General features: G+C 50.8%; 1 long non-coding RNA gene across 2 annotated transcripts; it reads right to left on the reverse strand.

Annotated features, from left to right (window-relative positions):
* Positions 1 to 3,510: 3,510 nt before the first annotated feature.
* On the reverse strand, positions 3,511 to 5,313 carry LOC130082004 (uncharacterized). 2 transcript variants are annotated; one of them, XR_008806735.1, is made up of 3 exons: positions 4,676 to 5,313; positions 3,850 to 4,228; positions 3,511 to 3,754 (listed from the first exon to the last, which is right to left on the reverse strand). It is a non-coding gene; the product is annotated as an uncharacterized LOC130082004 (long non-coding RNA). The 2 variants fall into 2 exon arrangements; XR_008806734.1 differs by having other exon boundaries at positions 3,511 to 3,759.
* Positions 5,314 to 11,994: the final 6,681 nt, after the last annotated feature.

An 11,994-nucleotide genomic window follows, 5' to 3' on the forward strand; every position in this document is an offset into this window, starting at 1 on the left:
GGTGGCTGGGAGTCTAGACAGGGCATCTGCGTTCACGTGTTCTCTGCCGGGACGATATTTAAGCTGGTAATCATAATTTGTGCCACCCAGCGCTGCTCCACTGCCCCCAACTTAGCGGTCTGCAAGTGTACTAAGGGATTGTTGTCTGTAATCACCGTTACCTTGGCTCCCCACAAGTAGTCTTTAAACTTCTCCGTCATGGCCCACTTCATCGCCAGCAGTTCGATTTTAAAGGAGCTATAATTTGACGTGTTTCGTTCGGCGGGGTGTAAACTTCGACTTGCGTAGGCTATTACTTTCTCCACTCCTTGCTGCTCTTGGGCCAACACGGCCCCCAACCCTGCGTTGCTGGCGTCGGTATACAAGAGGAACGGCCGGGTGAAGTCTGCATAGGCTAAGATAGGGGCCTTCAGAAGTTCCTGCTTAAGGTTCTGGAAGGCGGTCTCACAGGTGGAATCCCAGTGTACTGAGGGGGAGCCTTTACCACGGGCACGTCCAGTACCAGCCAAGAGTTGGTTTAATGGCTTCGCAAGCCCAGAGAATCCCTTTATGAAGCGCCGATAATATCCCACGAACCCCAGGAATGACCGCACCTGTCTCACTGTCCGGGGTGGCTCCCATCCTTGGACCGCCGCCACCTTCTCCGGGTCAGGGGAGATCCCTGCAGCACTGACGTGATGTCCCAAGAACTGCACCTCCTTCCGCAGCAACTGGCACTTGTCTGGCCTAAGCTTCAGCCCATATCTCTCCATGGCCCTGAACACTTCCTCCAGATGATGCAGATGGGTGCGGAAATCAGAGGAGAAAACGATCACATCGTCTAGGTAGACCAGCGTTGAGTCGACTAATTGTCCTCCTAGGCAGCGCTGCATCAGGCGTTGAAAGGTCGCAGGAGCATTGCACAGACCGAATGGCATACGGTCCCATTCAAATAACCCAAACGGGGTGGTGAAAGCTGTCTTCTCCCTATCTCGGTCGTCCACCTGCACCTGCCAGTATCCACTCGCCAGGTCCAATGTTGAATACCACGCCGCTTGGGTGAGACTGGTGAGCGAGTCCTCAATCCGTGGCAATGGAAATGCATCTTTCTTCGTTACGCTGTTGAGTTTGCGATAGTCAACGCAGAACCTCAAAGCTCCCGTCTTCTTTTGCACCAGAACGATGGGCGCAGCCCACGGACTACTGCTTTCTCGGATGATTCCTCCCTCCAGCATCCCTTTCAACAGGGTGCGGACCTCGGTATAAAGAGTGGGGGGCACCGGACGGTAGCGCTCCCGACTAGGTGTCGCCCCACCAGTGGGTATTTGATGCTTCACCACCCCTGTGCAGCCATAATCCTCTTCGTGTGTTGAAAACACATGTTGCCACTTCTTCAGCAGCTCCTGAAGCTGTACCACTTGTTCCTCTTCCAGGTTCTCACCCTTCAGGGACTCTCCCATCAAATGGGCCGGCACTCCTCTTCCAACCGAACCCAGTTCTACCTCGACGGGACGGACAGCAACTTCCACCACCGCAGGGCTCACCTGTCTGAAGCAGACATCTTGGTGCTCATGCACCTGGACAGGACGTACTGAGGAAACTCGGGCCAGACGTTGGTGTCGACGAAGGAGCACAGGGTAAGGATTTGTATTCCGTACTTTGACTGCGACTCGCCCACGGCGAACAACCGCCAGCCCGTGAGCCACTTCAACTGGCTGACAATCTTCATGAGGCTCTACCAGGACACAGGTACCTGACCCACGGGGTCCCGCGGGTACACGGACCCAAAGAACGGTCTCACTCTGGGCTGGGATAGACAGAGCATACCGACAGGTAACTCGACCGATGTCTTCCCTTTCTTCCATGTGATTAGCTGTGTGCACTCTTCGGCAATCGGCCAGAATTCGGTCCCAGTCCTGTTTCGCCGGTGACGGAGACGTCCGAGCCGGCCGGTCCCGAAACAATTCTTCCCAGCAATCCAGTATAACGTTCATCCCTAACAGTGCTCGATGAATGCCCAAGCAATGATCTCGGACGATAACTACCCCTTTTTGTGGGACGGGGACCCCTCGGACAAGAAAGTCTACCACGATGTACCCAGTATAAGGGATGTCCAGACCATTGGCCCCCCGTAAGGTCAGCTTGGAAGCTTCTGTTGCTTGGAGCCGATGATCTGCGAACAACTCCTGGGCCAGGCTCTCTGAGAATAACGTAACTTGAGACCCTGTATCAACCAGACAGTCTATCGTGACTCCATTAGCTTGAACCTCCACGGTGGGGCAATGTCCCACCCAGTTATCTCGTGCAGCAGGAAAAGGAGGGTCACACAAAGGGGTCCCGGCCACTTGACCCACAGTGGCCGGTGGGACTAAAAACCCCCTTGAGAACCCCGGCGAAGCCCACACTGGCGGCTGATATGTCCCGGATCTCCGCAATTGATACAGATGGGCCTTCCTTGATCATCCCACTGGAACCGGGGGCCCACAGGACGTAGGGGGCGGCGCACAGGGCCTGGCCCCTCCTCTGAATACGACCTCCCTCTCACCACTGCTCCGCCCTTGACTCGTCCTCGACGAAGTTCACCCAGCAGGTTCCGCGATAATTCCGCCATCTGTCCCTTGACATCCTCTAGCAGCTCGGTCCTCAGTTTCTGCTTCCAATCGTCCGGTTCGACAGGAGCAGGTCCACTAGCACTACTTGCTGCCACACAAACTGGGGTACGAGTTACCTCTCCCTGGTCTATTTCCAACGCCAAGGCCTCTTGTCGCAGAGCCTCAAAGGTCATAGTGGGGTCTCGTCGAAGCTGGAGTCGTATGCCCTGGCGTACCGGCCCTTCACGCAGCCCCAAGACGAATTGGTCTCGTAGCAAGGCATCCCCTTCACCCAGTCCATGATCCGGTCGCCCCTTCAGCCGGCCAAACTGCTCCCGTAACTTCAAGGAGTATGCCCGAAGTGTCTGCGTAGGTCCTTGTTGATAGTTGAAGAACTGGGCACGAAGAGTGGCCACTGGGGTAGAGTCTCCATACAATCCAAACAAGAAATCAAAGATAGTTTTCGCAGTAGCCCGTGCGGCTTCCGGTGCAGCCAGTACTTCCCTTTTTGCTTCTCCTTCCAATGACCCCAACACAAACTGTACTCTCTGCGCGGCACTCAATCCCTGTAGTCCAGCCAGGTACTCCGTCTGCGCCCTCCAATCCTGCAAACTTAACTCCGACCCCGGTCCTCCATAGCGCTGCGCCCAAGGAGCTCCCATGAAGATCGGCATGACTTGTGGACGAGCCTCGGGTGCCTCTTCGTCCGCCATCGCGTACCTGTGGCCGCTACAACTCACGGCGTGTACCCTGCCAACTACGCCACTTGATGTCACACAGGTCGAGGGGAGGAATGCTCGGATGACCAACCACCCCCCCCCTCTCTTACTGAGTCACCACCGTGGGGAGCCGACACCACAGGCACACAACAGAGGACTACGGAGACACAGGTAAGTTTCAAAGGAGGAACGATCTTTATTGAACGATAAAACAAGGGGCATCAATTGGATAGCCTTCACTGTCCTCTAGATATCCTTCTGTCACGGGCGGGCGTGTCGCAACTGTCACGGTGTCCCCTGGGCGGCAATTTAGGGACTCCGTTCACCAGCGGTGCTGCAGACTTCCAGACTCAGATAGTGAGAATAACAGGTAAGGGTTATTCACAGTACACAGCTCTCCCTTCGGTTCACAGGGGGGCGAGCCAGCGAATCACTAGACGGCTTCACCAGCGATGCTGCATGCTTCTGGACTCAAACAGTAAGTAGAACAGGTAAGGATATTCACAGTACCGAGAACTCTCATCGGCACACCGTAATGGAACAATGGTTTGAAAGCTTACTTTTTCCCAGCAGTGCTGCAGACTTCCGAACTCGGGCAGTAAGTATAGCAGGTAAGGATTCTTCGCAGTGCGCGGTACTCTTCGGTCCACAGGAGGAAGACAGTGAGTTAAAGGTTTACTTCGCCCATGATGCTGCGTCCTTCTGGACTCAAACGGTAAGTAGAACAGGTGAGGATCTTCACAGTACAAAATACTCTCTTCAATGTACAGCAGGAAGACAATGGATTAAACAGGGTACTTTACCAGTGATGCTGTATACCTCTGGACTCGGACAGTAAGTAGAACAGGTAAGGATCTTCACAGTACACAGTACTCTCTTCAGCTCGCAGTAAGGAGACAGTGAATTAAAAGGTTGCTTCCCAAATGATGCAGTGTGCTTCTGGACTCAACAGTAAGTAGAGCAGGTAAGGATCTTCGCAGTACAACGTACTCTCTTCGGTACACAGCAGGAAGACAATGAATTAAAATGGTACGTTACCAGTGATGCTGTAGGCTTCTGGGCTCAAACAGTAAGTAGAACGGGTAAGAATCTTCACAGTACAATGTACTCTCTTCAGTGCACAGTAAGGAGACAATGGATTAAAAAGGGCACGTTACCAGTGATGCTGCATGCGTCTGGACTCAACAGTAAGTGGAACAGGTAAGGATCTGCACAGTACTCTCTTCAATTCACAGCAAGGAGACAGTGGGTTAAAAGATCGTTTCTCCAGTGATGCGGTAGGCTTCTGGGCTCAACCAGTAAATAGGACGGGTAAGAATCTTCACAGTACAATGTACTCTCTTCAGTGCACAGCAAGGAGACAATGGATTAAAAAGGGTACGTTACCAGTGATGCTGCATGCCTCTGAACTCAACAGTAAGTGGAACAGGTAAGGATCTGCACAGTACTCTCTTCAATTCACAGTAAGGAGACAGTGGGTTAAAAGATCGTTTCTCCAGTGATGCGGTAGGCTTCTGGGCTCAAAACAGTAAATAACAATTAAGGACCTTCACAGTACAGAGTACCCTCTTCAGTGCAGCTGTATCACACTGGACTTCCAATGGGGAGCAGATATAGTAACTTTCCACAAACGTGTAAATGGGGCTAGGGCCACTTCTCAGCAAAGGCACAGCACACTTGTGTTCACTTCAATTCCACAGCCACAAATCAATGTGTATCAATAAGGCAAAAGCACTGCAATTCACTCACGCAATAAGGCTGGTCAGAGGCCCCACTCAGTTTGTTGCGCTCGCTCCACGAGGGATTTCTCTCTCAATTCCTCCTCAACACACTCTGAAACACATAGCTCTTCCGACAATCAGATCCACATTTACTGCATCCTCTTCCAGCAATTTAAACACTCATAAGATGAAATCAGTTCACTTATCTCTTCTCTCTCCTTCCACAGCACCAATCCAGACGATAGCTCAGTCCAGCAGACTTCCCACAAACGATCACTCTGATCCAGCAAACTCAAATGGGCGGTCTCCACACCACAACGGTTTTCCTGAGGAAGCTTGTATCCAACACTGCTCCAAGTCAACCCTTTAGGCTCTTCAACACTTCCAACTCACTGAGCACTTCAAACCCACTGAACACCGCAAACCCACTGAACAACGACAACCCACTGAACAACGCGAACCCACTGAACAACGACCAACACTCTCTGAATGGTCCCTTTTTATCCTGGCTTGCGTAACAGGAAGCCTGTGTGAGCGCCGCTTCTCTCTCTCTCACACCTGCAATGCATTAGCGCTAATCAGTGCGGGCATGTTTACATCACCGGAGTGGGGCGTGTTGCACACAATACCTTCCCCTGGGAAACTTAGGACTCTCAAGGGGGTTCCGCTTGCCGAGCGATTTTGTCACCCGTGACATATACAGAAAGTGATCAAAGAACAATCTTTCCACACAGCGCGAGTTTATCTGGACACTTGCCAAACTCGTTATGAAATCAATGACGCACGTTACTGCACAACGAAGCTCTTTCTGTATTTACATCATCGTGTTTGCATTGGTGAAAGCAGAGAGAGTGCAGAAACTGCTTTGCAATGATAAGATCTTCATTCTCGCGATCAACACACAGTCATCTGCTCAATGCTCATCACGGCAACATTTTATGTGATGGGAATAGATCTAAATACTTTAAAAACATCTCACGATTCGTTAATCTCGATAGCTGTTATAGTAAAAACGTATAATAGCAGTAGTAAAAGTATTCGGGAGAGAGTTTCACATGTAATGCGTTGCTATTTCATATGCAAGCATGTCAGCCAATCACAGCAGTGGCCGCGGTTACACTGAATCCCACAGCAGACACGCCCCTTCAAACAGAGTGTTCAAATCAGAGGCTAAAAGCAGGCTAGGAAAAATGCCATTTATTTCTAAATTATGAATATTTTTTATCTAAAAAACATACTAACATTATAAGGGTAACCCAGGAAACATTATAAAATAATAAAAAAAAAACATTCTAGGGCACCTTTAACACCTCCTCCCTTCCCAGAGTTTCTGTCCTTTCTGTAGCATTGATATCCAGAAACGTCAATCATATTTGTTAAAATATTATTGTGCAACCAGGTTTCCGTCAAACAAATGTAATCCAAGTTGGAATCCAGGAGAAGTGCTGAGATCTGATCCCTTTTAGAGATTAGACTGCGGATGTTTAATTGTCCTCCTAGTATTCCTTTTGGTTTACTCATAGGTTCCCAGAGCACTCGAGCATGATTGACCGTTTGAAAGAAAAGATGTTCTTTTTGCTTTTGCATAGCACAACTGGCCATACTGAAGCGCGTTTGTAGTGTCTTTATACGCCCCTCCATTAGCACGCTGTCACAGTCTTCGTCTGCACCAGTCTGTCCTTGTCTCTTCACTACACTTCCCAGAATCCTCCTCGTCTCCACACCTGTATTCACTCCCTCACTTACCAGCCTGTCCCTCGTTATCATCATCTGTGTCACCTGTCTTCACATCATTATGGTTCATTTGTCTCTGTATTTATGGTGCGTTCTATTATTTATCCGCGTCGGAGTTCCGACTAGGAAGACAGACGTTGCCTAGCAACACGCACCAACACGCCCCCTTTCCTCGGATTTTCCCGCTCGGATTTCGGACAACCGTGAGGACACCGAGCAAGAATTCTGATACGGAATCCAAGATGGCTGCGCCCTGTGTGACTTAGTATGAATTGTTTTCATTGTTTTTGGACCACTTTGGTTGTTTAAATTAAGATTTTAATCACTCGTATTACTGCAATACCTTACTGCGTCCGTATCACTGCATGTGTATGGGAATCAGTCTTGTTGTGAGTGCAATATTGAATGAAGCCTTGTTTCAAACGGGTGTTACTAACGTGGCTAGCGTTGCTAACAGAAGATAAACTAAAACGTGAAATAAAGTGACAATTTTAGAAGTTCAAATGGCTGAGTTTTGATAAGCGTCTGGTACTCGGCCAGTGCTACCATAGCAACAGCTTTCCGGGTGGCGTCCATGTTTTTTCTCCGACTCGGACGCACAAAACATACCAGAACGCTTGAAGTGTGGAAATGGCGTCATATCCGAGGGCCGAGTCGGTTCGTTGACAATAATAGAACGCACCATAAGTTTGCCTCAGTTCATTCAGTCTTTGTTGGTCGTTACATATGTTATGTTGTTGTGCTACCTGCCAGTCTATGTTCTTGTGAGTAATTGTTATTAAAATAGTTTGTACTTTGAACCTTCTGCCTTCTCGTCATCTTCTGCCTGCACAAAACCCTGACAGAACGACCGACCAAACAAAAGATGGACAAAGCGGGATTCTTGTTGTGCTCTCTCAACCAAAATGGCCGTAAGATTGAATCTTACATTGAGGACTTTATTAAGTATAGCCATCTAACCTCCCTTACCGATCAGCAGTTTATGGATCTATTTTGGATTTGTTTGGATCCACAGTTTTATGCGCTGATTCCACCCGGAGGTCCCGGTGAGACCATTGAACGGTATCTCGAGGCGATTTTAAGTTGGTCTGGCTCCCCGTTCATGGTCAGTACCGCCCGTTCTAAGCCCTCTTCACCGCTGGTTCCGTCCAGCCCAGCCGAGCCTTCCCCGCTGGCTCCGTCCCAGCCCGAGACCGTCCAGCCCGAGACCGTCCAGCCAGAGACCGTCCAGCCAGAGACCGTCCAACTAGAGACTGTGTGTTCTAATCCCTCTTCACCGCTGGTTCCGTCCAGCACCAAGCCCCCTTCCCCGCTGGTTCCGTCCAGCACCAAGCCCCCTTCGCCGCTGGTTCCGTCCAGCACCAAGCCCTCTTCGCCGCTGGTTCCGTCCAGCACCAAGCCCTCTTCCCCGCTGGTTCCGTCCAGCACCAAGCCCTCTTCGCCGCTGGTTCCGTCCAGCACCAAGACCTCTTTTACCCCTTTTCCACCAACAAGAACCGGGTGCTGGTTCAGAGCCAGAGCCAGAGCTGGTTCGGAGTTGGTTCGACTGACAAGCTTACTAAGAACCGGTTTGCCTTTCCACCGGCTAGAGAGCCACAACAGAGCCAGATCTTACGTCACTGCATACGTCTCATGTTGCCCAGCAATGCTAGTGCGGTAGCGCCAAACACAAACACGCCAGGCTTGTTCGAGATGCATCGGCTTCTCGCAGATCGATCGCCGCATGACATCAAAGCACTGCGAAAGTGATCCAAAAGCACAAGGAGTCGTATGATCTCCAAACACTCCCGCAGCTCCGATCGGTCCGCGCCGCTCCGATGCATCTCGAACAAGCCATCAACAATAACGGACGTTGCGTTACTATGGATGCTCATGGGTTTGCAAAAATACATCGGAATCCAACGCGTTTGTGCAGCTCGCCGTAACTTACATAGACGGATATTATAATCAAGCTGCTATTAGCTCGACTAGCTGCTATTTAAAAATGGCGGTCACAAGTTTCTATTCGTCTTGTTGGTCACGGTAACCCCGCCCCCTGCCCCTGACGCAAGCGGTTCTTACTTGGCTCTGTTCTAGACCAGCAATGATTTGGTGCTACTTAAGAACCACTTTTCCTGGTTCGGAGCTGGTGCTTTGCGTGTGGAAAAACAAAGAACCGAATTGAAACTAGGCTCTGGCTCCGAACCAGCACCAGCTCTGCCTTGGTGGAAAAGGGGTATTTGCCACTGGTTCCATCCAGCATCAAGCCCTCTTCACTGCTGGAGTACGTCAGGCACGCAGAGACTGTTCACGTCCCGTCTGCCCAGCCAGAGACTATGCATGTCACGTCTGCCCAGTCAGAGACTGTTCGCGTCCCGTCTGCCCAGCCAGAGACTCTTCCAGTGCCTGAGCCAGTGTCTGTTTCTGTGTTTGTGTCTGTCCTTGTGGCTGTTACTGTTCTAGTGGCTGCTGATCCTGAGCCGGTGTCTGTTCCTGAGCCGGTGTCTGTTCCTGAGCCGGTGTCTGTTCCTGAGCCGGTGCCTGTTCCTGAGCCAGTGTCTGTTTCTGTGTTTGTGTCTGTCCTTGTGGCTGTTACTGTTCTAGTGGCTGCTGTTCCTGAGCCGGTGTCTGTTCCTGAGCCGGTGTCTGTTCCCGATCCGGAGCCTGTCCCTAATCCGGGCACTCACCCCAAATATTTTTTTTGGGGGGGGGGGGGGGGGGGGGGGGGGGGGGGGGGCATATGTCTTCGTCCCGGCCATCCAAGGGTCCACGGCCACCCGAAGGGTCTTCACCGCCGTGGCCGCCCGAAGGGTCTTCACCACCGTGGCCGCCCGAAGGTCCTACTGCTCCGCCGTGGTCACGCCCACAGCCTGCTCCGCCCTGGACGCCCGAGGGTCCAACAGCTCCGCCCTGGACGCCCGAGGGTTCGTCTGCTCTGCCCTGGCCACGTCCTGCTCCGCCCTGGCCACGCCCACGTCCTGCTCCGCCCTGGCCACGCCCATGTCCTGCTCCGCCATGGCCGCCTGGACCACCCTGGAGTTCGTCCTGCTGCACCCGGTCCGCCTTCCCGTCACGGACTCCAGGATGCCCACCCTCCCACCCCTGTTCTACGGCGTGAGGACACGCCTACCGGGAGGGGGGTGTAATGTCACAGTCTTCGTCTGCACCAGTCTGTCCTTGTCTCTTCACTACACTTCCCCGAATCCTCCTCGTCTCCACACCTGTATTCACTCCCTCACTTACCAGCCTGTCCCTCGTTATCATCATCTGTGTCACCTGTCTTCACATCATTATGGTTCATTTGTCTCTGTATTTAGTTTGCCTCAGTTCATTCAGTCTTTGTCGGTCGTTACATATGTTATGTTGTTGTGCTACCTGCCAGTCTATGTTCTTGTGAGTGATTGTTATTAAAATAGTTTGTACTTTGAACCTTCTGCCTTCTCGTCATCTTCTGCCTGCACAAAACCGTGACACACGCCTCGCTGCCCCACTGTTTACCGATTAAGAGTCATCCCGTGAGGTTCTACCTCTGCGTGAGACCGTAGCCGACGCGGTCTGCATTATCTCAGCCCCCGCGCGTGAGTCTATCAAAGAAGATGAGAATGACTCACCGGTCGGGCTGCGATCTGTTATCCACAGGCGGCTAGGATCAATAGCGGTGCGCTCCTCGGCTTGACACTGCACCTGTAGTCCCTGGCTCAAAGCCAACAGTTGAGCGGTCCAGGGCTCTGCTCCGCATGGCTCCAGTGTATGCAGGGGCGTTGCCTCCACGTATCCACGAACACCTAGCCCCACCTGCTCCACAGAGCTAGCAGAGCTAGCCTTCTTCTCCAGCGATCTTGGGCCAGGATTTAGATGTATATCCCCGGCTAAAAGCATAAGCATTAGTAGTATTTTAGATGCCTGTGCTTTACCCTGCTGCGATGTTGCCTTGTTGCCCTTATTGTTCTTACTCCTGTTGCTCTTCCACCAGCATGACGACCAAATGGAATACAGAGTGTTGTATCCATACCCAAACATATAGAGCTTAGTTTGTTTACCAAAAAATAAGCCATCTGAGATACCCTCATAGGATGATAACTTAGTGCTCCAAACACACGACAACAATAATAAAAAAAGTGATAAAATACAAAAGGCTTGAGTGGAGCCCAACAAACCACCCCTGCCTTCGACAGCCATCTTGGAATTCATTATAATGAGAGCTGTCTCAGTACTATGGTGCGGTCTAAATCCTGCCTGAAAAACCTTGCAGATACCATTTCTTTCTAAAAAGGAACATAGTTGTGAGGAAACTGCCTTATCTAGTATCTTTGACAGAAAAGGTAGATTCAAGATCGGCCTGTAATTGACTAATTCTCTAGGATCAAGTTGCGGTTTTTTTAATAAGAGGTAAACAAAGAAGTCCTGTTCACTGTTATACTGTACATCTGTTGTTCCAGATTGACATTCATAAGGTTTAGGCATAGCATGTCGATGGCGCCGCGCATGGCAGCCACGGTCGGATGGTGCGTCGTGTTTTGTTTTGTTTGTTAACTCAGTGTCTTGTCATGATTTTCGGCGTTCTCTAACAAGAGAAGCGCTTCTAAATATCAGGAAAACAATTCCAGCGGATTTATTTCCCACTTTTATGCTCCCAGCGGCAGAATTAGTGGACATTCTAGTGAAAGCCGGGCTCGGCTTTGAGCGAACAAAGGAACGTTGGCGGAGAAGGGGAAAGCGAGCGGGTGCTCTTGTGCGACTTCGCAGACGCGGTAACCGTACAGTACTACCAAGCATTTTTCTCTCAAATGTTCGTTCACTATGCAACAAAATGGATGAACTCCAGCTACTGATGGTGAGAAGCAGAGACTTTCTTGCAGCGTCTGTCCTATGTTTCTCGGAAACTTGGCTGGGCGATCTGATCCCGGATTCTTCGTTACAACTGCCCGGCTTTAGGTTGCTGAGAGCGGACCGAGACGCGGCTCTTTCTGGTAAAACGAAAGGTGGAGGTATTTGTTTTTATATTAACAGTAGCTGGTGTGTAGATGTCACAGTGATTCTGCAACACTGTTCACCGGACTTGGAATCATTTTTTATAAACTGTAAACCTTTCTACTAGCCTCGCGAGTTTGCGTCGTTTATTTTGGTCGGTGTTTACATAGCGCCGGGAGCTAATGTTAAAGAAGCCCATCGCTTACTCGTCGATCAGATACTAAGTGTGGAGCGAACAAATCCGGATTCCTTAGTTATCATTCTTGGCAACTTTAACAAAGGTAATCTCAACCATGATCT

The sequence above is a fragment of the Rhinichthys klamathensis genome, unplaced genomic scaffold (assembly GCF_029890125.1).
Source record: "Rhinichthys klamathensis goyatoka isolate OS25496 unplaced genomic scaffold, OSU_Roscu_1.1 h1tg000040l_1, whole genome shotgun sequence".
Taxonomy (NCBI): Eukaryota; Metazoa; Chordata; class Actinopteri; order Cypriniformes; family Leuciscidae; genus Rhinichthys; species Rhinichthys klamathensis.